Source organism: Mirounga leonina, unplaced genomic scaffold (genome assembly GCF_011800145.1).
Source record: "Mirounga leonina isolate KUSES-001 unplaced genomic scaffold, KU_Mleo_1.0 Mir_200, whole genome shotgun sequence".
Classification (NCBI taxonomy): domain Eukaryota; kingdom Metazoa; phylum Chordata; class Mammalia; order Carnivora; family Phocidae; genus Mirounga; species Mirounga leonina.
In genome coordinates, this window is record NW_023270503.1 from 13,874,505 (window position 1) to 13,901,179 (window position 26,675).

At 42.7% G+C, this 26,675-nt stretch overlaps 1 protein-coding gene across 2 annotated transcripts in view; it reads right to left on the bottom strand.

Annotated features, from left to right (window-relative positions):
• Positions 1-5,450, bottom strand: part of YPEL2 (yippee like 2) — a 94,684-nt gene extending 89,234 nt beyond the window's left edge. For both annotated transcript variants that reach the window (XR_004683174.1, XM_035026721.1), the window contains exon 1: positions 5,292-5,450. The gene's annotated coding sequence lies outside the window, so the exon portion shown is untranslated. The remainder of the gene's footprint in view (positions 1-5,291) is intronic.
• Between the last annotated feature and the right edge of the window lie 21,225 nt (positions 5,451-26,675).

Consider the following 26,675-nt stretch of genomic DNA (forward strand, 5'->3'; position numbering starts at 1 on the left):
ATGATTCCTAACTTCCACTCTAGTCCTGAGAGATCTAAGTGACATGTTTGGTCTTCATTTACTGGCACTAATTTAAGATCTGGTGGTTTTCTCCCTCTTATTGCACACTCCCAAATCAATGGGTTGGGAATTCCTGCCAAAGAGAGGAGGGAAATCTAACTATTAGTATGAGTGTTATTATTAAAAGCTAACAGCAGGGAGCCTGGGTGGCTCAGTCGGTTAAGTGTGGGACTCTTGGTTTCAGCTCGGTCACGATCTCAGGGTCATGAGATCGAAACCCAAGTCAGGCTGAGCGCGTTGGTTGAAGTCGGCTTGAGATTCTCTCCCTCTGCCCTTCTTTCCCTCCAGCACCCACTCTTTCTCTCCATTTCTCTCTAAAATAAATAAATAAAAGCTAACAGCAAGTGCTTACATGCCAGGCTCTCTGCCTGGTTTCCTATACATCCTCTCATTTTGTCTTCCCATCAATTCTGTGTGATGGAAACTATTATTAGTCCTATTTTACAAATAAAGAGAATTTTAGCAAATTGCCCAAGGTCACAGAGCTAATTATCCAGATCTTTCTGGTTCCAAAGCCCAGGTTCTTAGCCCCACTTATAGTGCCTCCTAGTATTAATGAAATGTGATTACTGGTAGAAATGACTTGTTTGTCAGGAGAACAGTGAAAACAAAATAAAGCTACTGGGGGAGGCAAGGTTGTTTATTAACAACAAAATGGCAACGGAACTTTTAGAGATCTATTAAAAAGTATAAAAGGGTGAAAAATATTGTGAAAAGCGGAAATCCTGAAATAAATTCCAAGGGAACACTATCACACCCCAGGAAAAGGGAGAGAAAAATTCTTTTCCTCTTCTCTTGAAAATAAAACTATTATTTCCTACTCTTAAGAGACTCAAAACCTTGGCTCTCTTTAGTCATTCATTCATTGCACCAACGGGTAGCTATTTATCCAGAGCTACTCATTCCAGGTACTGTCAGCTGGGAGCAAGACAGAAGCTCCAAAGCTTCCAATCTAGCCATCAAGTACAAAATGTATTTCCAGATGGTATTAAAGTGCCTTGAAAAAAAAAATAAAGTTAAGGGGATTAAGAGGCTGAGAGACAGGGAAGGGAGGAGCTGTTCTAGATAACTGGTCTGAGAGGGGCTCTCTGAGACGCAAGTGAGAGAGCCAATCATGTAAAAATTTGGAGAATGGCATTCTGCTAAGAGTAACTACGAGTAGAAAGACCCAATGACAGAAACAAACCTTCAACATTTTAGAAACCTGAGGAAAACTGGCCCACTTGGAGCAGACTGAAGCAAAGTGGACCAGGTAAGGACCTGTGGGAGAGGAGGGAGAGGCTGGGGGAAGGGGACAGGCTGTCCAACGCCCAAAGGGAAGGGAGTTGGATTATGTCTGAAGGGCAGTAGGAAGCCATTGGAAAACTTTAAACAGGGGAATAGCATAATCCAATTTATTTTAAACCCTAGGGGGGCTATATTCCCAAATCTCAGGGAAATTCAGGTAGGTGTGGTCCTTTAAAGATGCAAGTCTCATCTTTTGCTAAGGAAAAAATCATTGAAAACTATCAACTCTAACAAAATACCTTTAGCCTGCAGGCCCTGGCTTTCCATAAATGGACGCTCAAGTTTAAAAAAAGAGGATTCCCTTTCCACAGCTTTAGACCCCCTTCCTGCTAAGGGAATTCAATTGTCAAGAGCACCTAGTGGTTTGTCAATGGACCCTAGGGAAACGCCAAGATAATTTACAAAGGAAAACAGATCCTGATCCTCCATTAGAGTCCCACCTGGACATCTCTTCCCTCTACTTTTCTATACTAGGATATCCTATCCTTTGCCATCCATTTGTTGCTTTCTTTTTTATTACGGGCTCAAAACTAAACATCTTAAATATGAGTGGCTTGACCAAACTGAACATTATTCATTTCAACAATCCTACAGTTAGTATTCCCATATAAAGCATACCCTTGGCAGGAAGGACCATTGTTGAATTTGAATTTGGACAGAGTTCTATTTGAAGCTAAATGCAGCTTTGATTAACTCAAGGAAATTTCTTTTACCCACATGTTTGGACTCAATAAGAGGGAAACCTCTAACGCGTGGATGCATCAGGTGTGTGTATGTTTGTGCTAGAGGTAACTAACAAGATTCACCTGCGCATAGGAGCCAAGCTGTCATCACAGGAAAAGAACCAGGGCTGAGGTAGGCAAGGAGGTCAGGGGAACTTGTGCCTTTTATTAACAACTGTTGACAGACAAACCCCTGACTCCCCCCATGCTCCCAAACAAAATCACCAGCCTGCCTGCCCTTCCCCCAGGCCACATGGCCTGGAATACCCGGCTATTAAACAACATCAACATTTTCTGCTGGCCAATTGTTAATACCCCAGGCATAGTAACTATGTCACTGCCTCAAAACTATCTGAATTTTAATGATTTTTATATTTTTATATGTTTTAATGATTTTAATAATCTATGAATAGTACAGCAGACTCACCAGCACTACTCACAAACCCCAACCCCACGCACCTAGAAACATCCAGCCGTACAGCACACCGAACAGCAGCCCTCAAATGGACTGGGCAGGGTGGTGTGGGAGGGATGGGGGTCAAGGGATGGCCAACGCTTCATAGCAGCTAAAAGCAAACACCATACCCTTGGACTTTTCAAAGCCTAGGCTAGTGTGACTAGCAGGTGAGTGATCTTGGGTTTGCATAGAGTAGGTCACATACATGACTAAGGCTTTGCATGCCTCATATCCAGTTAATGCCTTTCATTGTTCATTGCCCCCAATTCTCATTAGACCAGGGTTTCTTATTGACCACCTGCATCACAATCTCATGGTCCACTTAATAAAAATGCACCCCACTGAGAATAAACATCTCCAGAGTGGACTGACAGACTGCATTTTTGAACACTATTCAGCTCATCTTTGTGCACATTCAAGTTTGAGAACCTCTACCCTGGAGCAATGTTTCTTAAACTGTGGGTCATCACCCAATCACCCATTTGGTCAAGAAATCACATTAACAGGCCATGACCAGCAGTTGGGTTGTTTGTTTGTTTTTAATTAAGAAGAAAAAACTATGTAGAGAGCACACTGCAGGGCGCCTGGGTGGCTCAGTTGGTTAAGCGACTGCCTTCGGCTCGGGTCATGATCCTGGAGTCCCGGGATCGAGTCCCGCATCGGGCTCCCTGCTCGGCAGGGAGTCTGCTTCTCCCTCTCCCACTCCCCGTTTGTGTTCCCTCTCTCGCTGTGTCTTTCTCTGTCAAATAAATAAATAAATAAAATCTTTAAAAAAAAAAAAAAGAGAGCACACTGCAGGTAGCTACGGCCATTGTTTCCTGCAACTTATCACAGTTGTGGACCTCAGTGCACTGATGGAAAAGGTGTTCCTTACTTTGGATCCCACTCAAAAGTTTTGAAACCACTCTCCTAGAGGGAAGAAGGAAGACAGTACTCTTGTGCATGATGTTTTATTTTCCATTTTCCACCCCTAACTCCAAGCTTTTTTATTTTAGTTCAAGCACAAGATACCAAGACAGATCCCAGAAATTCTATTATCAAATCCTAAACCAATAAGGCAAATAAGTTAAGGAGAGGTATGAGCCCACGGCCCCCACTCTTGCCTGAGACCCCTACGATGGAGCTGGGGATAAAGGATGGTGCCAAAGGGAAGTCTGCACAACTCTCCCCAGGCTGGACCTGTTTCTTGGTAAAGAGTTTATAGCCACTCTTATCACAGTTCAGAGGAATTAAAATGTTCTTCATCAGGGGCAAGACTCAGCCTTAGTGTAAGTGCTAAGGAAATGGAAGAGAGGAATAGACAGAATTCAGATTCGGCCCACCTTCGCATCCTGTGGCAATGATGAAGTCAAAGGAAGGCTAGGGAGTGGTCATTCAAGCCCACTGATTACAAGGCCTGGAGTTCTCACAACCAGGAGAGTACTGAAGAGCATCAAGCATGTGAGGTCAAGTCCCTCCCCAGAGCCAGTGACAGGAGTTACCTCCAGCAAGTCACTTAACTTCTAAACCTCCTAAGTTCCTTGCTCTGCCCATGTTCTGTCACCAAATGGGGTACAGGGAAGCAAACAACTTCCCTGCTTGCCCAACGCTCTAGGACAGGGAACCCCATCTTGCTGGACCAGAAGAGAACAAGAAGAGAGGAAGGGCAAAGAAAAGATAAACCGCTAGGTATCTTGTTAGCGTTTAGATTCACCAGAAGCAAGGACTCACTTAAAAGAGCCTCATGACTCCAAGACAGAAAATTGACAAGAAGACCGAAAAAGCAAAAACCCCAGCAAACCCAGGAGCAGTTTCGTGTGCCATTCATGGCGGTAGGACTGTGGGAGGGTCTGCAACTTGCGACAGAGACAAACGTAGGACACACTCGGCTTTTTAAGTGCTTGTAAGCTGAGAGTGAAGTCAGAGTGGCAGTCTCCTGGGTTTCGTCCAAAAGAACAGGTGGTTACCCCAACCCCCAACGGGAGAAAAGCCACCACTTGAGTCAAGACACCCAGAGGAGGTCAGCGGCCAAGGAGGGTGAACTTGAAGCAGTGAGAGAGAGGGGCTGCCCCTCAGCGCCAGTTTCTCGGAGGTACTCGCTGGAGAGGCCCCTACATTCCGTCGGGCAGGAGAGAACTCGGCGCCCACCCCCTTGGCAAGGACAGTGGGGAGGCTCCGGGAAGCGGCCAGGCAGGAACTCGGCTGCGGTTACCTCGGCCCAGGGCCTGCCAAGCGCTCCTGGGAGTTTCGAGGGCTGCCAGTCCCCCACAGGCAGGGGCCCCGAAGGCGGCGCCCCCGGACCCAGTGTCTCCGGCGGAGACCCAGCGTCACCGGGTACAGAAAGCGCCCGAGGCAACCCCCCGGACCCCGAACCCGCAGAAACTATGCTGAGAAGCAGCAGCGACCCGGTATCCAAGTCCCATCCGCCGAACCACGCACCCTAGACTTGCCCGGCTCCTCGCACAACTCCCCGACCCCGACCCGGGCACCCGCGCCACCACAGGTCCCTCCGCAGGCAGCCGCCGGGGCCCGACAGTGTTTGTAAACAAACCGGTCACGTGGCCCCGGCGGCCCGCTTCCCGCCCCCCCGCGCCCGCGGCCCCCACGGGGACCCCACGCAGGACCCCGCCTGGGCGGCGCGGTGCACAGGGCGCCGCGCGCTCCGCCGGGGCGGGAACGGCGGGGCTCAGGGACCGGTGCCCGGCGCTGGGTGCCAGGCGTCCGCGCTGACAGTGCGCCCCACGCCCACGCGCGCCCGGCCCGCGCCGCGCTCCAGGTTTGCCTACCCGGCAGCAGGCTGCCCCGTCCGGCCAGCGCTGGGCTCGGCTCCGCCGGGGTGCGCAGCAGCGAAGGACCGCCCGGCTGGCTCCCGGGCTCCGGGCGCGCTCTTAAAGCCACAGTCTCCGCGACTGCCGCCGCCGCCACTCCGCATCCCTCCGGGTCGGGGCCGGGGGGCTGCCCTGTGACGGACGCGCGCCCGCGCCTATCCCCTCGCCTCAGCACATAGCAACACGCCGCGGGTTGGCTCGGCACGGCCGCAGCCCATCCGCCCCGAGCCAATCATCGAAGGACGGAACTCCGCCCCCCGCTTCCCCAACCTCCCCCCCCCCCCCTCTGCCCTGGCCGGGCTGGGGTGCGGGGAGTGCGCGAGTGCAGGGTCTGGCCCGCCACGGCTCAGCCGGCGGAGCTTGGCTAAGCAGGGCAACTGGCTGAAGGAACAGAGAGAAAGAGTGAGAGACAGAGTGATGAGGTTGGTTGGCTTTCAGTGCCTGGGAGGAGACCGTTTATTTGCGTTTGGGGTTTGTCCCCAGGTCAAGGCTGGAATTCCTAGAACCTAGGGTTAGGAGTGGGGAGGCTGTAGAGTACTTAGACTTGTAGGGCCAAAACAGTAACTCCCTCCTTACACCTTAGCCATTTGTAACTCAAAGCCTAAGTTACCTGAAGAGGTCCTCAGGACCCGGGCCAGCTGAATTTAATAAGATAATGCCAAACCAGCCCAGGCCCTACTCAGAAGCGAGGCATTTCTCCACTTCTCTCTGTTCTGCCAGTAATTTCAGCGAGTTAAAAGTAGGAAAGATGTGGTAGGGGAATTGGAAGGCGCCCAGCTTCCTACTGCTGCTGATTTTCCAAAGCTTTTGAAGGGAAATGCGGATGGTTAGCCTAGAAAAGTAAGATGGTCAGTGACCAGAGGGGAGGAGCCCACTTTCTGGATCACTGCTTTTCAAGGAAGACAAGGTTAAAAAATAAGCCCAGGCAGTCAGGAAATCCAGGAAGGGACCAGGTGGGTGGAGTGGGGCAGTCTCCCTGCAGGAAGACAGGTCAGTTTGAGAAAGAATGCTGGCAGGGCTGAGGGGAAGAGAGCAGCCCAGCCTTTTCACTTCACCACTAAGGTTCTGCAGTTCCTCAGAGAGTAGTAGGAAACCCCATGTTTTTTATTGAGCAGCTCTCAGGATGTGAAATGCCCCTGGAGGTACAGCTGACTCCACCCCTTTCCATATACTGGTTTGCACAGAAACTGAGAATGTTACTGGGGTAGATCCCCAGATGGCTCTAACTTCACCTGCAACTCTATCCAACTGTCTTTAAAATATATCTGACTCAGATATACAGATGAATATATGTTGCATTCATATTGTGTTCAGTTAATATACCTTGCACTGTTGGATATGAATCCAGTCCTAATGTCAGTAAAATGTTTGTAAAAACAACAAAAATACACATTCTTTCATTAGATATTATCAGTCTCAAATTTGCTGTTTGGGTGTAAGCAGGAGCACCATGTCACTGTTAACTGTTCACTTTTGACAAACTTGGGAAGTCTAAAGCTGAAAAGAAAAAAAAAGAAAGCTTTTCAGATAAGAATCATGAACAAGAAAGGTTTAACAATCCTTTATCTAAAATGTGATGGACTCTTTAGATTATCGAGAGGTTGATTTCTAGCCCTGATGTGCCTTCTGGGCAAATTTCTTCGTGTGTGTGTGTGTGTGTGTGTGTGTGTGTGTCTAGGACTTCGTTTTCACAGTTGAAAACAAGAAGATTGAGATAGCATGATCTCTAAAGTCCCTTCCCCTCCAAAATTGTAAGGAAGGCCAGGAAGTCAAACTTGTTACAACATTTCAGCAATATTCTCCTAGTGAATATTTGTGTTGCCAGATCAACACTCCCCAACAGTAGATGCTGCATTAGTCTAACACCCTCGGATACCCGGATGTTATGTAACAAGGTTGGTGGATACTGTTTTGTTTAAATAAAAGATAACAACGTTAGCTAAGGAGGACAAGCCTGGTGCAGTGGTTCAGAGGGAGATCTGAGGACGCCTGCAGGCCTGCGGTGTGTATGCAGGAGACAGGAGAGGCGAACAGGATGGTAGGACCAGGAGACAATAGAGCCAGCCAGCCAGCCAGCCAAGGACAACAAAAAAATATTTAATAAGCCTGGTCATGCCTCCTCCCAGTCAAAAGGGCTAAGTATGGTGAGTTGCAAAGCATGAAGGCAGAAGTGGAACAAAGTAGTAGAAGGAACTTCTGTCTGAAAGCAAGCACCTCTAATTGCCTCTCAGTACCTACATTCTCAGTGCCTATTATGTGCAGAACTCCCTACTTGACTTGGATGATAGTATTCTGAAGAATCTACCGAGGAGAGAAGCTGAGGCCAATGGAGAGAGTGTCAGAATAGACAGATATATGTCCTGTAGGGCAAAAAACGAGATGGAGAGAATGTAGGGAAAGACATAAATTTGTTCAAATTTAGCCAGAGAGTTATTAAAAACAAAAAACAAAAAACAACCCTTGGTAGTAAAGGTTTGAGAGGTTCCTGGCCTCACAGACAGGTTATCAGCCTGGCTTTGTTAGTGGCCCAGTACATTTGTCTCCTCTGTGTGAGGCCAAAATCATTCATTCCCAAAGCCTTAACAGCCATTCTTTTCCAGCATCTTCTCTCCAATCCCATGTTCCCACTGTAGCCACATCCACATCGTAGCATTTGATATATTTACATCTTCCTTTCCCTCACCCCACACCAGTCCATCAGCAGGTGTTGTCAGCTCGACTTCAAAAATGTATATTTGCTCTGAACATGTCGGTCTCTGCTGCTATCACCTGGTTGGAGCTACCAACATCTCTTGCGCAGAGTAAGATGACCTCCCAACTGATCTCCTACTTCCAGTCCATTCTCTACACAACACCAAATCGTACTTTTTCAAAACAAACTCCTTATGATGACCCATAAGGCCCTACTAACCAGGTCTGCCAACCTCCCTGGTCTTCCCTATCGCTCCTTTGATCATGCTGCTCCAGTCAAGCTGGCTGCCTTTCTTTTCCTCAAATACACCAGGCCTAAGCCTGTTACAGTATTTTTATTTGCTGTCCCCTCCACCTGAAAAACTTTGCCCCAGAAGGCTGCCTCCTTGCCACTTGGTTCCCAGGTCCAAAGCCTTCTCCAGAGAGGGCCCCCTGACTACCCAATCTTCATGCCTCCCCCCCAGGGTACTCTCTATCACATCTTCGCCCACCTTATTTTCATCATAACACATATCACTCTCTGAAATTACTTTGTTCACATATTTGTTTTCTGTTTCTGTCCCATCCAGCTCTAAAGTGTCAACTCCTTGAGAGCATCAGGGACCTTTATCTATCTTGATTCCTGTTGTTTTCCCCATGCCAAGAAGAGTATCTGACATTCAACCAATATTTGTTTGTTCAATAAATAAGTGAACAAATGAATGCATACGCCTACTGCCTCACACCTTGGACCCCACAGTTTCCTTCATTTGGGATGTTATTCTCTCCTTAACCCCCCACCTTCTCCCCTCTGCTGCTTCCTCTCATCATTCCATCTCAAAGCCTTTTGCTGAATGACTCAGGCCAAAAATCAGATCAAATGTCACTTTTTTTTTTTTAATATTTATTTGTCAGAGAGAGCACGAGCAGGGAGAGGGGCAGAGGGAGAAGCAGGCTCCACGTTGAGCCCCATGTGGGACTCGATCTCAGGACCCTGGGATCATGACCTGAGCTAAAGGCCGACACTTAACCAACTGAGCCACCCAGGCGTCCGAGATCAAATGTCACTTCTTTGGAGGAGTTTCCCTTAACCTCCCTAGAAAAATTAATTTTTTTTCCTCAGTACTCTCATGGCACTTTCTTCACAGCACTATTATATCACTCAACACTCTGCACTCCCTATTAGGAGTTATCAGTTATCCATCCTTCTTGCAGTCCCTCCTGGGCTGGAACCTTATCAGATGTCTTCGTGTTTTCAGCACCTGACACACGGTAGGCCTTCTCTCAAGGTTTATATCTGAATTGAATCCATTAGGGATCCAAGCAGGAACGGATAGGAGTATACTGATCAACAGATAGCAGTCCTACTTTGTAGTGTGACAACATTAAACCTGAAACTTCAAGGATATTCTATAATAAAAGGGGCAAGCTGCATTTTAAAAGCACAGTACAATAGAAAGTTTTTGGAGGCTAAAGGCTACAGGCTCTCACACTACCATATCACCTGGGAAAACATTCCCCTCAGCCTGTGTGGGGAGGGGAAGATGCTCCTCCCAGGCTTCATTGTACCCCTTCCTCCCCCAACAAGTAAAATCCCATGACATTACATCACAGAGGAGGGCCTGGTGCCATCTTCCTGTGGACAGATCATGGTAACAGTGCTTTGTTTCTTTATGTACAATAAATGCTTTCTCTGATCCTTATCCAAGTCCCTCATTTTCAGTCATGAAAGTGGCTGATTAAATGCTGTTCAGACTGTAAATGGGTAAGTGTTGAACCTAAGCCCTCCTGAATGTACTCTAACAAAACAGCCGCCATCATTTAGTGAGTACATATTGTGCACAGAGCAGTTTCTATTCTATCTAGTTATATTTAATCCTCAAAACAACCTGGAAGATAGGTAATTTTCTCTCTCTCTCTTTTTTAAAGCTGATCTTAACAGAATTTGAACCCTGATCTATCTGGCTTCAAAGTCCATTCACTTTCTTCTACGCCACCAAATAATAAAAATGCTTCTCTCCTCTTCTCTTCAAATATCTCAGTCACCTTTACAAGGAAACTCATCTGAACTATCAAACTATTGCACAAAGCAAAACCCTATGCCAAGCTAAAGGGCCTGGAAACAAGAGTTGTAAGGGCTTAACACTTCCATCTTAAAAACAAGAGTAACAATAATATTTATCTTGTTCTTCCTATGTTCTAGGAGCTGGTATAGACCACTTTACATGCATTGTTTCATTTAATCTAATCTTCACAACAACCTTATGGAGGAAGATACCATAGTTCTCTACATCTTAAGCACAGTTCAAAATCCAAAAAGCTCTGAAAATCAAAAGTGAGTTTGACAGAGCGCATATGGCACAATAACAGAGCAGTAGTATTCAATAAGTAAAATCTATAGGGTAAAAAAAACATTTGACAGGATACACGCAATTATATTTTTCTTCCTTTATTTTCACAAGCTACTAATAGCACTCTCATTAAAGCTTCTTTTCATTCCCAGTCCTTCCCATGTGGGCTAGTCTCAATATTTGTCTAATCAATAGGTTGTATCTCCCAATTGGTTACAATACCACTGAGAATGTCTCTCTTCTGCATAATTTTTAACTTTCAACAAACTAATATAATAAACCATGGAAGACTTTCAAGAAAAAAAAAATTGATGCAGCTCATTTGATGGCAAACGTCAACTGACATGAGGTCATTCATAGGCTTTATTAATCTCATCTATTATATTCATATGTTTCTTTGGGAATATTAATGCTTGAGGAGTTCATGCTCCCTGGGGCTTTATGTGATATACACTATATGCACTGAAAGCCCCTAGAATTTAAAATATCTCTATCTTAGGATTCCAGATATGGGATTGAGAACTATGTTATTATCCCTATTTAACAGATGAGTAAACTTAAGCTCAGAGATGTTAATTAATTTGCTCAAGGTCACACAGCTAGTAAAGAGCAGAGCTAGGATTAAAAATCTGTCTAAAACCGTAAAAACAAAATTTGGAACACATATGATGAATAAAGGCTCATTTTTCCAAAGGCAAAGATATGAAGTGACAATTCAATTCATGGTAGAGGAAAAAGAAATAACTTGTAGAGATATGAAGAAAATATTCAGTCATAGTAATAACAAGAAAAAATTTTAATTGAAATTATAATGAGGTGCTATTTTTATCCTATCAGACTGGCAGGTATAAAATGTCCGATAACATTGTATTGGAGAAGATATGAAGAAACAGCCATTCATATGTTGTTCACAGTGAGGTAAATTGGTATGATTTCTATGAAGGGCAATTTGGTAACCTCTCTCAAAAGTCGAAATTAATGTACTTAGGAATTTCACTTTGGGGGACTTATCCTTAAGATACACTCACACAGGGGCGCCTGGGTGGCTCAGTCGGTTAAGCGACTGCCTTCGGCTCAGGTCATGATCCTGGAGTCCCGGGATGGAGTCCCGCATCGGGCTCCCTGCTCAGCTGGGGTCTGCTTCTCCCTCTGACCCTCCTCCCTCTCGTGCTCTCTGTCTCTCCTTCTCTCTCGCAAATAAATAAATAAAATCTTAAAAAAAAAAAAATACACTCACACATGTGCACAAAAATGAATACAAAAGGATATTGTAGCATGGTTAGTATTAGCAAAAACTCTTTCTGGGGAATGTAACTTTGCAGTTGATGAAAGCCCAGACATTTTACGACTCTGTAAAACTGATAATGGGGGATGATTATTTCTTGTGTCCTGTGGAAGAAAACCTCAAAAATTATTTTTACCCTGTGGGCCATTAGCCAGTTTTGTATCAAAATTAACAATTTTAGGGGCACCTGAGAGGCTTGGTCAGTTAAGCATCTGACTCTTGATTTGAGCTCAGGTCATGGGTCCTGGGATCAGGTGCCACTTTGGGCTCCCTGCTCAGCAGGGAGTCTGTTTGAGGATTCTCTCCCTCTGGCCTTTCCCCTGCTTGCACTCTCTCTCTCAAATAAAATAAATCTTTTTTTAAATTAACAATTTTATTTCAGAATTTCTTTTTATACACTGACTACAGTTTTCAACTTTCAGATTCTCTTTTTCTTTTCCTTCTTTTTTTCTTTTTTCTTTCCTTTTCTTTTCTTTTTTCTGAGAGAGAGAGTGTGTGAGGGCGGGGCGCGGGGAAGGGGCCATGGCAGAGAATCTTAAGCAGGCTCCATGCCCAGCATGGAGCCCAACTCAGGGCTCAATCTGGAGACCCTGAGATCATGACCTGAGCTGAAATCTAGAGTCAGATGCTCAACCAAGTGAGCCACCCAGGCACCCCTAATATTCTCCTTAAACGAACTTTGTCATCCTGGTGTGTTCTTCATTATAAGTTAAATAAAACTTGAATGTATGCTTTCTGTGCATTTATATTAGAAATATGTTTTCATCTTTTGAGATAACCTAAATCCATCAGTAAAGGACTGGTTAAATAAATCACAATGCCTCTGTACAAAAGAATACTATGCAGCCATTAAAAAGAGGCAGGTCTATATGTAGATCCTCCATGAGGACGAGGATCTTTGTTTGGCTCCCTAATTAACTTAAAAACCTAGAAAAGTGTCTGAATACATAGTAGCATTAATTTGCTTCTGACTGTGGTAACAAATGACCCCCAAACATTTCTTTTTCCCTCACTGATATGTACAGCACTGCTCTAGGCTGAGGGTCACATGTTAGATTTAGACTGGCTTCTAGTATCTTCTCATTAGGGACCACTGCTGTACAAGAAGTACATGAAAACATATGATGCCCCTTAAAGCCTCTACTTTGAATGACACACTGTCACGCCTACCCACAATCCACTGGCCAAAGAAAATATGGCCAAATCCGAAGTCAAGAGAGAAGTATATTATACCTTCCTTAACTAGAAGAGTCTCCAAAGTCAAAGAAAGTAGGATGTATCACCCTATCGTGAGGAGTAGAGAACAATATTGCAATCTATCACAGTACTCAATAAATATATAGTGAATAAAGAGTGAACAAATTCCAAGAATTAAGTTAAAAAAAAAAAAAAGCATGGTGCAGAACAATTGTACGAAGTATGCCACTGTTTTAAAATATATATTTACATGTAATATATATACAAGTATGTCTTGATATGCCTTTACTACCTCTAGGAAAATGCACAAGAAGTTTGTAACTGTGGTTACTGCTGGGGAGAACTAGGGGAGGGGAGCTTAGGAATGAGAGGGAGTCTTGGGCACCTGGGTGGCTCAGTTGGTTAAGCGACTGCCTTCGGCTCAGGTCATGATCCTGGAGTCCCAGGATCCAGTCCCGCATCGGGCTCCCTGCTCGGCAGGGAGTCTGCTTCTCCCTCTGACCCTCCTCCCTCTCATGCTCTCTCTCTCTCATTGTCTCTCTGCAAATAAATAAAATCTTAAAAAAAAAAAGTTTAAAAAAAAAAAAGGAATGAGAGGGAGTCTTACCATTTAGTATCATGTGTATTCATTACCTATTAAAAAATAAAATCAAATTCTCTGTGGAGGAAATAAAAAGAACAACCCAACGCTGTCTGACTAGAGTCCAAACTCTAAAACTCTATGCTATAATATCTTTAGGATAAAACATGAATCAGAATTTTGTTGTTGTTCTTAATTCATTGCCAACAAACTGTACATGGGATCTCCTTTGTCTCTAGTTCCTGCAGACTTACTTATAACACAGCACTAATTATAGCAAAATTCCATCTCAAACAATTTTTTAATATTCTAGAGCTGTAGTTTTCAAACTCTATGGAAGACTTCCCATTCCTGGGAAGCCTTGTAGGTGAAGTCTCTGAAGACAGAAGTACGAAACTAGTTCATCCTGATCCTTCCAACCAAATTAACTCTCTGTTCAGCTGTTTTGCTTCTGAGTTTAAATAAAACCATTCTCCTAATAGTAAAATGTGATAACTATGGATCCCTCGTACTCATTTTATGGTTCTTATAGAGCAGTAGAGTCCTTAGGCACCCCCAAAACTTCAGATAAAGTTTCCCTCAGGACATAACAATAAGCAGAATCAAAATATGATGAAAGATACTGAACATCTACACAAAAGACTCACCTAATCAGCAAATGGGGAGATAGAGATTTAAGAGTGCCCCTATCCAATTAAGGATTAGGGCATAAGTTCTAGAACTATTGTTCTAGAACTTAAAACTATTGTTCTAAGGATTGCTGTATATTGCTATTGTATCTAAAGCTGTAAAGTATTCTAGGCTCTGAGTGAATGCACTGTATTATACATTGTCTGAAGAATAGCCTCATTCATTGCTGAGGTATCCCAGCAAAGAATGGGAATTCCACAACGGGAGGGTTGACAGTGGCACCTCACTCACTGCTTGCCTCTCAGCGTAGCATTTGGCACCTTGCAGTTTACTAAGCCCTGTTCAATGGATTTACAGATTATATTCTGTTAATAGTATTCAGTTTTCACCTAGTTGACTCACAAAATGGACAAGGGCTTAACAAAATTCCTGCAAAGAAACCACAAATTAAAGTTAATACTAATAATTAAAGCACAAGCAAACAATAAAATGGTAGCATTGACATTTCTCTTTTAATATAAGCTGTCAGCTACATTAGTCAGTAAAAGCAATAACCTTCTTGTCAGGTCTGACAAGAAGATGACAGGAAAAAAAAATCAAAATTATCTGCAGATCATATGAAAAATGGATCATAATTTTTTTTTCTGTTAGGAACACACAACCAGAAAAGAAGTTTGGAGATCTCGGGTTTGAAAAAGTGACTCCTGAAGAGCAAGAATTTGTCAATGACTCTCCAGCGTGATCCAGACAGAAGGTGCCCAGCCATGAGGTATTTCATTATACTTAACTGGACACCCTTACAGAGAGACGGAATGAATCCAGTTACTATAGCTTGATGGTACCATCTTTTACGATCACTCAACTAATTTCTTAATTATCCTTGACTTTCAAGTATAATTTATGGTTCAAATGTGGCTCCCAATGTTGTCTTTCTTACAAGTAGAGAATGTACCATCCAGTGTTAATGTCTGGTCATTGTGTAATTCAGTATTGGACTTCTTGTGAGCTTGGTTAATGTGGGTTTATCCCCAAGAGACTGTTCATCTCTGAGTGTTATGACATAATAAGTTCCTGGATTTGTTAAGGTGATGCCCAGACTCTAGATGTCAGGGACCCTCAGTTCCCACAGATGACTTCTCCTTCTTGGTACTCTCTCTTGGCCATGGTTGGCAGTAACCTAAATTCTTCCACTGATGACCCTAAAGAGCAATACATTTAGGAAACTGGGCCTATTTCTAAAAGAAGGGGTTTTTCTAGCTCTGAATTACATTAATTCTGTAACACACCTAATATTATTCTTGCTCAACAGCTTTTTCTTCTATGGCCTCAGGTTTTGAACACTGTTAATTCGCTAATTTGTAAGCTTTTTTCTGCCAGGCACCAAGGCCCAGGATCCCACCAATGGCTCTCAGACAGCATGATAGCCAAGATAAACTAATCGGTAGAGCCAAGTTTGCAAAGACTTCGGAGCAGCCTCTCTACTAGCCTGGCTGGTGATCGTGGCAGAGTGCTAAATAATTGCATAGCCAGCCTCTGTAGCGTTCTCCCTCCCATGACTGGACTCTTCCTTCTTTGAATAAAACTGAAATAGATCCGTTTCCTTTAGTCAAATGACAATTTCATCAGCTGTCCTAGCAGCTTGGCTGACCAGACTTTTATTTTAGCCTCACTGCCTGATGGTAATATTCCAACTCCAGCAATTTCCAGGAGTAGAGCAGCCCATGCAGGAAGGGTATGGTGGGCCCTGTGGAACTGGGCTGACTTTAGATCAATTAGGATGGCGGTTCTCAGCCTCTGTTGCATATTAGAATCACCGGGAGAGCCTTTTGAACACAGCACTGACCGTGCCCTGCTCCTAGCAATTGTAATTTAATTGGTCTGGGGCCAAACAACCTAGGCATGGACGCCTTTGAAAGTTCCCAGGTGATAAGTGCAGTCAGTGATGAAGACCACAGACTTGAGATCTAACATTCAAAGGGAGGATTTGAAGCTGACACAATTCTCTTATGAGCCTTCTGCTCTGAAGCTCCCTTCAATCATCTGCTCACATTCCATTTTGCAATTAACTCACAGACATGTTTGCAAAAAGCTGCAAAAGTAAAAATGTGTTAATGATTCAATGCCGCACTTCACAGGTTGCAAGACATTTTCTCATATATTCTTTCATTTGACTCTTAAAATAACCCAGTGAGTTAAGGAGGACAGGTATTATTATCCACAATTTTCTGGTAAGGAAATTGATATCCTGAGCTGACTGAGGCCCCAGACTTCTGTTTTTTCCTCAGCACTCTTTTAATTATGCAATACCTACTCTACAGTGAAGGTTAATAACCTCGGTTGCCAAATATAGGCAGAAAATAAATGCACAGGAGTCAAAAGCAAAGACTTTAAAGTCAGATGTAAAAATTTGAATTTTAGCTTTGCTACTTACTAGCTCCATGATCTTGAGCAAATATATAATCTCTTTGAGATTCAATTGTCCTCACCTGAATATAGTACCGGAATATAGTACCAACTTCAAAGGGTTATCAATGAGATATAATAGTTGAGACTCTCATTATACGATTGTGCCACATTTACCTACTTGTTAGTACAGAAATAATCTCCAAGAATTTTTTGAAGTATTTGGGCTCCTTTATTCTATTAAGTTGTCTTCAGTATCAATCTTTGCTTTTCTTGCCTGATGCTGCTGCATAAAATGAGGGGCTTGATTGGTTCATGATGGTGGCATTTCCAATTATAGTCATCAAATGATTCCTTTTAGATAAAAAATCAGAATCCCAGCAAATCCACCATTTTCAAAACTTCTTCATTTATTTTACCAAGACGGTGCTTGATCAGATGATTTTCAAAAAATTAGAAGACTTAATTTTTTTTTTTTAAGATTTTATTTATTTATTTGAGACAGAGAGAATGAGAGACAGCATGAGAGGGAGGAAGGTCAGAGGGAGAAGCAGATCCCTGCCGAGCAGGGAGCCCGATGCGGGACTCGATCCTGGGACTCCAGGATCATGACCTGAGCCGAAGGCAGTCGCTTAACCAACTGAGCCACCCAGGCGCCCTAGAAGACTTAATTTTGAGCAGCTTTAGATTTACAGAAAAATTAAGCTGAGTACCGCGTTCCCGTATAACCCTGCCACTGCACGGTTTCCCTTTATTAACATTTCATATTAGTGTGGTACATCATTACAACTTAATGAGCCAATATTGATACTTTTTATTAACTTAAATTCACAGTTATTCAGATTTCCTTAATTTCTACCTAATCTCCTTTTTCTGTCCCAGAATCGCATCCAGGACACCACCTTAAGTTTAGGTGTGATGTCTCCAAACTCCTCTTGGCTGTAACAGTTTCTCAGGCTTTCCTTGCTTTTATTTTTTTAAAAGATATTATTTATTTATTTGAGAGAGAGAGAGAGAGCACAAGTGGCGGGGGGCGGGGTGGTAGTGGTAGAGGGAGAGGGAGAACCAGACTCCCTGCTGAGCAGGGAGCCCCACTCAGGGCAGACTTTCCTTGTTTTAAATGACCTTGACAGCTTTGAGGAGTTATGGTCAATTGGAATTTGTCTGATATTTTTCTCATAATCAGACTGAAATTAGGGGGTTTGGGGAGGAGGATAGTGGAGGTAAAGTGCCAATTTTATCACATCATTTCAAGGGCATCTACTATCAATATGATTTATCAGTGTTGATGTTGACCTCCAACACCTGGCTGAGGTCCTGTTTGTCAGCTTTCTCCACTGTTGTTACTCCCCACTCCCCTTTCAATACTGTATTCTTTGCCAGGAAGTCACTGCATACAGCACACTTTTGGGATTTATACTCCTGTCCTTTAGGATGGAATACCTATGTGATTTATTTGGAATTTTTCTGCACGGGAGATTGATCTAATGCTTCTTTTTGTAAACCTTTTGCTGTCACCACCCACCCAGTCATGACAATTAACCTATTTGGTGGTGGCCATCATAGGTCCCAGATTAGAACCATAATGAGGTCTAGGGAGACCTCTTGTGGTTAAATGAGGGCATAACTGGCCAACTACAGTTTCTCACCTTTGGCCACTGACATTCCTTCAGTCCAGTGCTTCTCAACCAGGATTTTGCCCCCCAGCCCTTGAGAGCATTTGGTAATATCTGGAGATGTCTTTAGATGTCACACTTTTAGGAGGAGATGCTACTGACATCTAGTAATAAGAGGCCAAGAATGCTGAAGTTGAGAAGCCTTGTGGTCATTGTCAATGTACAAGTATATAAAGCTACAACTATGCTCAAAGGAATACTGTTAAAATGGGTTGGGAGGAGACCCTGTTTTGTGAAAAAAGAGGACAAATTCTTCAATAAAATGTGCAGCTCAACACTGTCACAGCACAGAAGAAATGGTCAAGTGATTTCTGGGAATGTGCAATTTTTATTTGGGTCAACCTTGTTCACATGAATATGAGTGGCAAGAGTTCATGCTGTGGAGCTGAACAGAAAAAGCAAACGATAAATGGAAAGCTGTTCTGAGCAGAAGAGGTGCAGGTAGAGAAAGAAACTGGACTGGGGCCAGTATTTTGAGAAGGTGATTATGTGATAAAACATTTCAGATAATTTTTCAAAAACTAAATTTCGGGTTTTAGTTTTAAGTCAGACACAGCCGGTTAAGTGTCTGACTCTTGGCTTTGGCTCAGGTCTTGATCTCAGGATTGTATCAGTGTGGAGTCTGCTAAAGTTTCTCTCTCCCTCTCCCTCAGCCCCTTCCCTCCACCCACACACGCATGTTCTTTCTCTTTCTCTCAAATAAACAAATAAATAATAAACTAAATTTTGAGGGAAAAAATTGCACCCAGTCTATTACAACCACAATCTAAAACTACTTTAAATTACACTCCTATACATATATATTTTTGTTTGTGCAATGAATATAACCTATTGTATTCATTTTGTTACTGAATATTGTATCTGAAATATTTTTTCATATCCTTAGTCTCCATTATCTTTTCTAAAGTCTATGATAATCCATTATGAAGGTAAACCATACTATAGCCATTCTTCTATTGTTAGACAATTATATGGTTTCAAATTGTTCTGTTTTCTAACATTGCGACATAGTGTTTTTCTTTAAAGTATTTCTTAAGGGTACTTCCTAGGAGTACAATTCTTAGGGTCAAAAATGTAAACAGTAGGGCGCCTGGGTGGCTCAGTTGGTTAAGCGACTGCCTTCGGCTCAGGTCATGATCCTGGAGTCCCGGGATCGAGTCCCACATCGGGCTCCCTGCTTGGCGGGGAGTCTGCTTCTCCCTCTGACCCTCCTCCCTCTCATGCTCTCTGTTTCTCATTCTCTCTCTCAAATAAATAAATAAAATCTTAAAAAAATAAAAAATGTAAACAGTAGGGGCTCCTGGGTGCCTCAGTCTTTAAGCGTCTGCCTTCAGCTCAGGTCATGGTCCCAGGGTCCTGGGATCGAGCCCCACATCAGGCTCCCTGCTCAGTGGGAAACCTGCTTCTCCCTCTCCCACTCCCTCTGCTTGTGTTCCCTCTCTTGCTGTCTCTCTGTCAAATAAATAAATAAATAAAATCTTTAAAAAAAATGTAAACAGTATATGGCAACATAGAATGGATAAGAACATAGCATTTGGAATTAGGCAACCTCGATCCAAAACTCAGTTCTGTCCATTACCACCTATGTGACTTGAATGATTTGCTTAAGCTCCCTGAACCTCTGGGGGTTGTGGTAATGATTAAACGAAATTGTGTATGCTAAGTACATCGTATAGATCATGGCAAATAGACAAATTACTGTTGCTACTCTTTTTCTTTTTTTTTTTTTCCTTAGGGCTCTTGGTACTTACTGTCATGACTGTACCGGTTTCCAATGCCACAGGCAATGCCAAACGGGACCATTAAAAAAAAAGTGACCATTTTTACTACAACCCCAGTCATTTTAAGATTAGCTTAATTATTAGGAATTGTTAGGAATTATTGGGGGGAGGGGCAGAGGGAGAGACTGAGCACGGCATGATCACGACCTAAGCTGCAATCAAGAGTCAGATGCTTAACCTGAGCCACCCAGGTGCCCCAGGAATAAATTTTTATTAGGATATGTTGCTTTCATGGGTAAATTATCTTCCTAAAAATGCAAATCTGTAGGTAAAGAATGTTTTGAGATCACTTTAACCAAGAAAAAGTGTGTATGGAGGGGGGGAAGAGAGAGAGAGAGAGAAAGGTCTTGGATTTCATCACTCCTCAGAGAAGTTGCAGTGAAGTGAAGGAATGTACCTTATATTTGTGGCAATTATGCAGAGCCTTCAGCTGCATGATGTTGACTTTGGCTTAGGCCTTGCTTCCCTGCTAGTGCCCACAGCCCTTGCAGCTATGGCACCCCATCCCCTCTCCTGTAAATGTCTCCATTTGGCCCTTCTTGTCTCTCCTGTAGGCCTGTGAGGCTTCACTCATTGCTGGGCATTTGTGTAATCCCTAAATATAACTGAGCATTTCAACTAAGAATATATATCCTCTGGTTCTCATTAGAATCTTCTAAGTGCTTTGTCTTAGGCTATGTAGGCTATAATATAAAGAAAATAAAATGTAAGAGTCAAATTGATAGCCTCTACCTTTGGTTTTGCATTAAGAAACAAAGGCTTGGGCCTGAAAGTCTTTGCCACCTTCTCCGCTAGTAGTCTGTATTTCCAGGGTAAAACAAGTCCCAGCTGTGTGGAGAAATGAATAGTATTAATTGGATACATGTAATAATGAAATAGTGTAAATTAGACACATATAATTTTTTTGTCTTTGTATCTTTATCCTCAAGACCATCAAATTTATATATATTATCTTCTTTCTGACATTTCTAACATCTATACTTTGTTGTAACTGTAGAAAATTATAGAAAAAAAATCTAAACACTATTAGCCCTTTAAAGTATTTACCACAAGGGCTCCTGGGTGGCTCAGTCAGTTAAGCATCTGCCTTCTGCTCAGGTCATGATCCTGGGGTCCTGGGGTCGAGCCCCACATTGGGCTTTTTGCTTAGCAGGGAGCCTGCAGCTCCCCCTGCTTGTGCTCGCTCGCTCTCTCTGGCAAATAAATAAAATCTTAAAATAAATAAATAAAAGAGTATTTGCCACCAGTTTTTTCTGTAAATATGTATGATTTATGAATTTTAAAATGAAATTTGAATCATATGGAATATATTATTATTTCCTGCCTTTTCTCACTATTATATTATGAAGCATTTACCTAGATTTGCAAAAATATGATTTTTATTGGCACCTGATAAATATATTTCGATTCTACTATTGTTTATACATTCTGGTGACTTCTAAATTTTCATAATTATAAATAATTCAAGGAGAGGTGGGGGGATGGGGTAACTGGGTGATGGGCATTAAGGAGGGCAGGTGATATAATGAGTGCTGTGTGTTATATGCACCTGATGAATCACTGAACTCTACCTCTGAAACTAGTAATACACTATTTGTTAATTGAATTTAAATAAAATTAAATAATTCAACAACTATCCTTGAACATATATTCTTTTTTTTTTTTTTAAGATTTTATTTATTTATTCATGAGGGAGAGAGAGAGGCAGAGGGAGAAGCAGGCTCCCAAGGAGCAGGGAGCCCGATGCGGGACTCGATCCCAGGACCCTGGGATCATGACCTGAGCCGAAGGCAGACGCTTAACCATCTGAGCCACCCAGGCGCCCCTTGAACATGTATTCTTATTCATATTAATTATTCCCCAAGAATAGTGTATTACTTTCCTAGGGCTGCCATAACAAACTACCACAAAGTGGGTTGCTTAAAATATAAGAAATGTACTGTCTCACGGTCTAGAGACAAGGAGCTCAAAATCAAGGTGTTAGCAGGGCCCCAATCCCTCTGAAAACTGTAGGGGAAAATTCTTCCTTGCCTTTTTAATTTTATCTCGTGTTGTTTGCTGGCAATCCTTGGCATTCCTTGGCTTACACGGTAGTACAAGCCCCCTCGTCCACGGTTTCACTTCCTGCGGTTTCAGCTACCCACCGACAACCGCCTTCGGGAAGCAGAGGATCCTGGGAAGGTCCCGAGCGCCTACAGCACTACGTCATATGCCTGCGTCATGCCCCGCACTACGTCTCGCCCACGTCAGCGTGGTAGCATCTCACATCACCACAGGAAGAAGGGTGAGTCCGATACAGTATTTCGAGAGAGAGACCACATTCACGTAACTTTTATTACAGTACATTGTTACAGTTGTTCTATATGATTATTAGTCTTTGTTGCTAATCTCCTACTGTGCCTAATTTATAAATTAAACTTTATTATAGGTATATATTATACAGGAAAAACACAGTTTTTATGGGGTTCAATACTATCCGTGGTTTCAGGTACGCAGAGGGGTTCTTGGAACTTACCCCCCACAGATAAGGGGGGGTACTATTGTAGATAAATAACTCCAATCTCTGCCTCCACAGCCACACAGCTCTCTTCTCTGTGCGTTTCTGTCTTCATGTGGTGTAATCCTTTCTTGGGACGCCTGGGTGGCTCGGTCCGTCAGTTGAGTGTCTGCCTTGGGCTCAGGTCATAATCCCTGGGTCCTGGGATCAAGTCCCACATCGGGCCCCTTGCTCAGCGAGGAGCCTGCTTCTCCCTCTGCCTGCCGCTCCTCCTGCTTGTGCTCGCTCGGGGACGCACGTGTGCGCTCTCTCTTTCTGTCAAATAAATAAGTAAATAGATCTTTAAAAAAAATAAAATTCTTTAAAAAAAAATAAAGCTAATAATACCTACCTAACTCCCTGTTGCAGGGACTAAGTGAGAAAAACCTATTAAATGCTAAGCTCATAATAAGTACTCTATGAATGTTATCTCCAAACATGCCAGGTCCTACCTTTATGATTAAGCTTATAGTTCAAAAGTTGGCACTTTTACTTATCACTGTTTTCATGCTTCTGTACTTCTCAAAATCCTCTACCCATTTCATTTCTTATGTCTACACTCTTGCACTTCTACCCTGAGACAAAGAGCTTTTTGTTATATGTTCCTTATCCTCTCCCTGCATTTTACCTTTCAAATCAATTCTAGATCTGGAGGGATCACCTCCTCTGCTCTGTCCCTTTCACTGTATCACATTTCTTAAGATTTGCTTTGCTAATTCTTCTTACCTGATTCCAGGGTCAAAAATCTTGACTATAGCACAGGCAATTTTGCTTAGGGAGACAATGGCTTATTTATTTTCCTTTTCTGGCTTCTGAGAAAATAATACTGAACAAGTCAACAATCTTGGGAGAGTGAGAAAAATGAACCGATATCCCCCATCTTTGGCCTTCTTAGCTTTGGGTCCAGAAGTCAACCAACTAACATCTTTGTCAATAAAACCTGCAACTCAACCCAAAGATTGTCATCATTGTCCCCAATCCCATTTCATAATCTGTAAGCAGTTTGTAAATTAGTCATAGTGCTGATTATAGGGAAAGAGGAGTATCTCATGTTCCAGACAAAAACTGATTTGTAAGTATATCCGGAGCTGAAGCTACAATATAGCAATTCATCTATTTAACAAATCTTTATTGAGCTCTTCTATGTGCTAAGCATTGTTCTAAGCTCTAAGATACCGCAGTAAATGAAACCCAGTCCCCCCCCGCCCCCCCCCCGTGGAGCTTACATCCTGGTGGGAGAGAGGGATAATAAATAAACTAATACATTAATTATATAAAATGTGTCAGCTGGTGATATATGCTATGGATAAAAATAGAAGAAGAGGGAGAAGTGATGAGAAGGTAGAAAAGGCTGCTTTAGATAAGTGAATTTGCTTTATTTTTTTTTTAATTATCAAGGTAAACATACGCACTCTAAAGTATGTAAACTATACAGCTGTGCACAACTTGATGAATTTTTACACACACTCATATAACCACTGCCCAGGGCAAGAAACAGAACATTTACAGCATCCCAGAAGGTTCCCTTGTGACCCTTCCCAGTCAGTGTCCACCAAGAGCAAACTACTATTCTGACTTCTATCACCGTTGATGAGTTTTACCTGTTCTTGAACTTCAAAAAAATGAAATCCTAAGTATGTATGCATTTGTGTCTGGCTTCTTCCACTCAATATAATGCCTGTAAGATGAATCCATACTGTTGCATATAAAGGTAGCTGTCCCCTTTATTGCTATATAGTATTCCATTTCATGATTATAGTCACAATTTATCCATTCTCCTCTCTTTTTTAAGGTTATTTATTTTAGAGAGAGAGAGAGCACATGAGTAGGGGGAGGAGCAGAGGGAGAAGGAGAGAAGCAGACTCCCCACTGGGTGTAAAGCCCAACACAGGGCTCGACCCCAGGACCCCAAGATCATGACCTGAGCCGAAATCAAAAGTCAGCCACTTATATGACTGAGCCACCCAGGCGAATCCTATCCCTTCTCCCCTTGATGACAGTTGGATTATTTCCAATTTGGGGCTACTATGAATAAAGTTGCTGTGAATGTTCTTTATATGTTTTCTCGTAGGTGTATGCACTCATTTATCTTGGGTATCTGCCCAGGAGTAGAATTGCTAGGTCATGGAGTAGGCAAGTGTTTAGCTTTAGTAATTAATGATGAACAGTGATTGAACCAATTTACACTCCTGTCAGCAATGTATAGGAGTTCAAGCTCCTCCTCATCCCACTAACACTTAATTGTGTCAGTCTTTTTCATCTTAGCCATTCTGTGTGTTTGTTAAGTGATTCTTAGCACAGACCTGAAGAAGTATGTGCTGCTTGGAATACCTTGTCTCTGGAAGAGCAGTACAAAGGTTTCAAGGCGGAAATGTGTTGTAAGGGAAGCAAAGGGGTCAGTGTGGCTGGTATTGAGTAAGCAATGGAGAGAGTAATAGGAGATGAGGTAAGAGACATGGGGCCTGGGGAGGATAAAGTAAGCCATTTTAAGGCCTTTGGCTTTATGCTGAGATAGAGAAGAAATCATTGGAGGGTTTTAAAAAGAGGACAGACGTGATCTAACTTGAGTTTTTAACTGGACCACTGTGGCTGCTTTGTTAAGAGTAGATGGGGAGGGGTGCCTGAGTGGCTCAGTCGGTTAAGCATCTGCCTTCGGCTCAGGTCATAATCCCAGGGTCCTAGGATTGAGTCCCGCATTGGGCTCCCTGCTCTGCAGGAAGCCTGCTTCTCCCTCTCCCACTCCCCCTGCTTGTGTTCCCTCTCTCTGTCAAATAAATAAATAAAATCTTAAAAAAAAAAAAAGAGTAGATGGGGAGAAGCAGGGAGAGCTTTTGCAGTAATCCAGGAGATAGATGGTTTTGGCTTGGGCCAGAGTTGTGGCATTGTATGAAGAAATAAGGGATCCGATTCTGGATACGTTTTGAATGTAGACATGACAGCGTTCTTGGATAGGATTGGGATACAAGAAGAATATCAAGCATGATTCCAGGTTTTCAGACTTGAGCAGGATGGGTCTTTTGCACAAACTTTTTGGTATATATAATTGATCACACAGAGAATCCAGCAGGGGTCACTCCTTCAAACCTCAATGTAGTAACATCAAGCTTAAGAAAAAGCCCATGTGACAGAGCTTTGCTGGAATAGCCTTGAACCTACTTACATTGTAATCAAGAAAGTATTCCTACTGGAAGAATTTAAGCCAATTTACAATTATAACTGACAAAGATTGGCTTTGTTTATAAATATCCTCCAATGGCTCTATACACTTTACAAATGCCCCATGGCCAGTTGCTTCACCTCAAAAACAAAGCCATTTCAAAAGCAGAGAATTAAAATATTAGTGAAAGAGGCAAGGAAATCTAAGTCAGGAAAACTTATGCCTTCTCATAAGGGAATAACACAAAGCTATCTGAAATGCTTAGTTAAGGTAAACAGAGCTCTAAGTCTTACAAAAGTGCTTAGAAATGACCTAAACAGGAAGCAAAAATACTCTTATTTCCCAGTACAAGAGCAAACCTAAGGGAATGGCTTAGGGAATTCCTACGGGAATTGCTTCATTCACAGAATGAAATGATCCTGGTCAATAAAAAATTCAAGATTAATATTAAATATGCTCAACACAGCTGTTTCACTTTCTCAGAGAACTATCCAAAACGCTTACGAGTCAGTTTTTCTACGTGACAAGATAGATTTCTGCCTTTCCAGCCTTAATAAGAGAGCGAGAACACACAATTTGTGTCCCCGTACTGTGAAAAAGTGGAATTCAGAAACTTTCAAGTGACAGAAGTGTGAATAATCATCGGTAAGCTTTGCTAGAAATGAAAGCATGAAAGTGGCGTTTTTCACTGGCTTCTCCTGGTGACAACTAATGGCCCACATCTTCCAGCCACTGGCCAGAATTGAGGTTGGAACTTGAAATTACAACAAGTTCACCAGTGCAAAGCAGATGTAATCATTCCTGTGAGGATTAAATCCACAGACCCGGCTGCATCACCAGGTCCTATTTAACTGAACTAACCAGTCCTTCATATGAAGGATTGGCCAACTATGACTCATGTGCCAAATCTCACCTTCTATATGCCCACAAGCTAAGAATGGTTTTTATATTTTTAGATGGTTGGGGGAAAAAAATAAAAAGAAGAAGAATATATTGTGATATGTGAAAATTATGTGAAATGTAAATTTCAGTGTCCATAAATAAATTTTTATTGGAACATAGCCCCACTTGTCCAT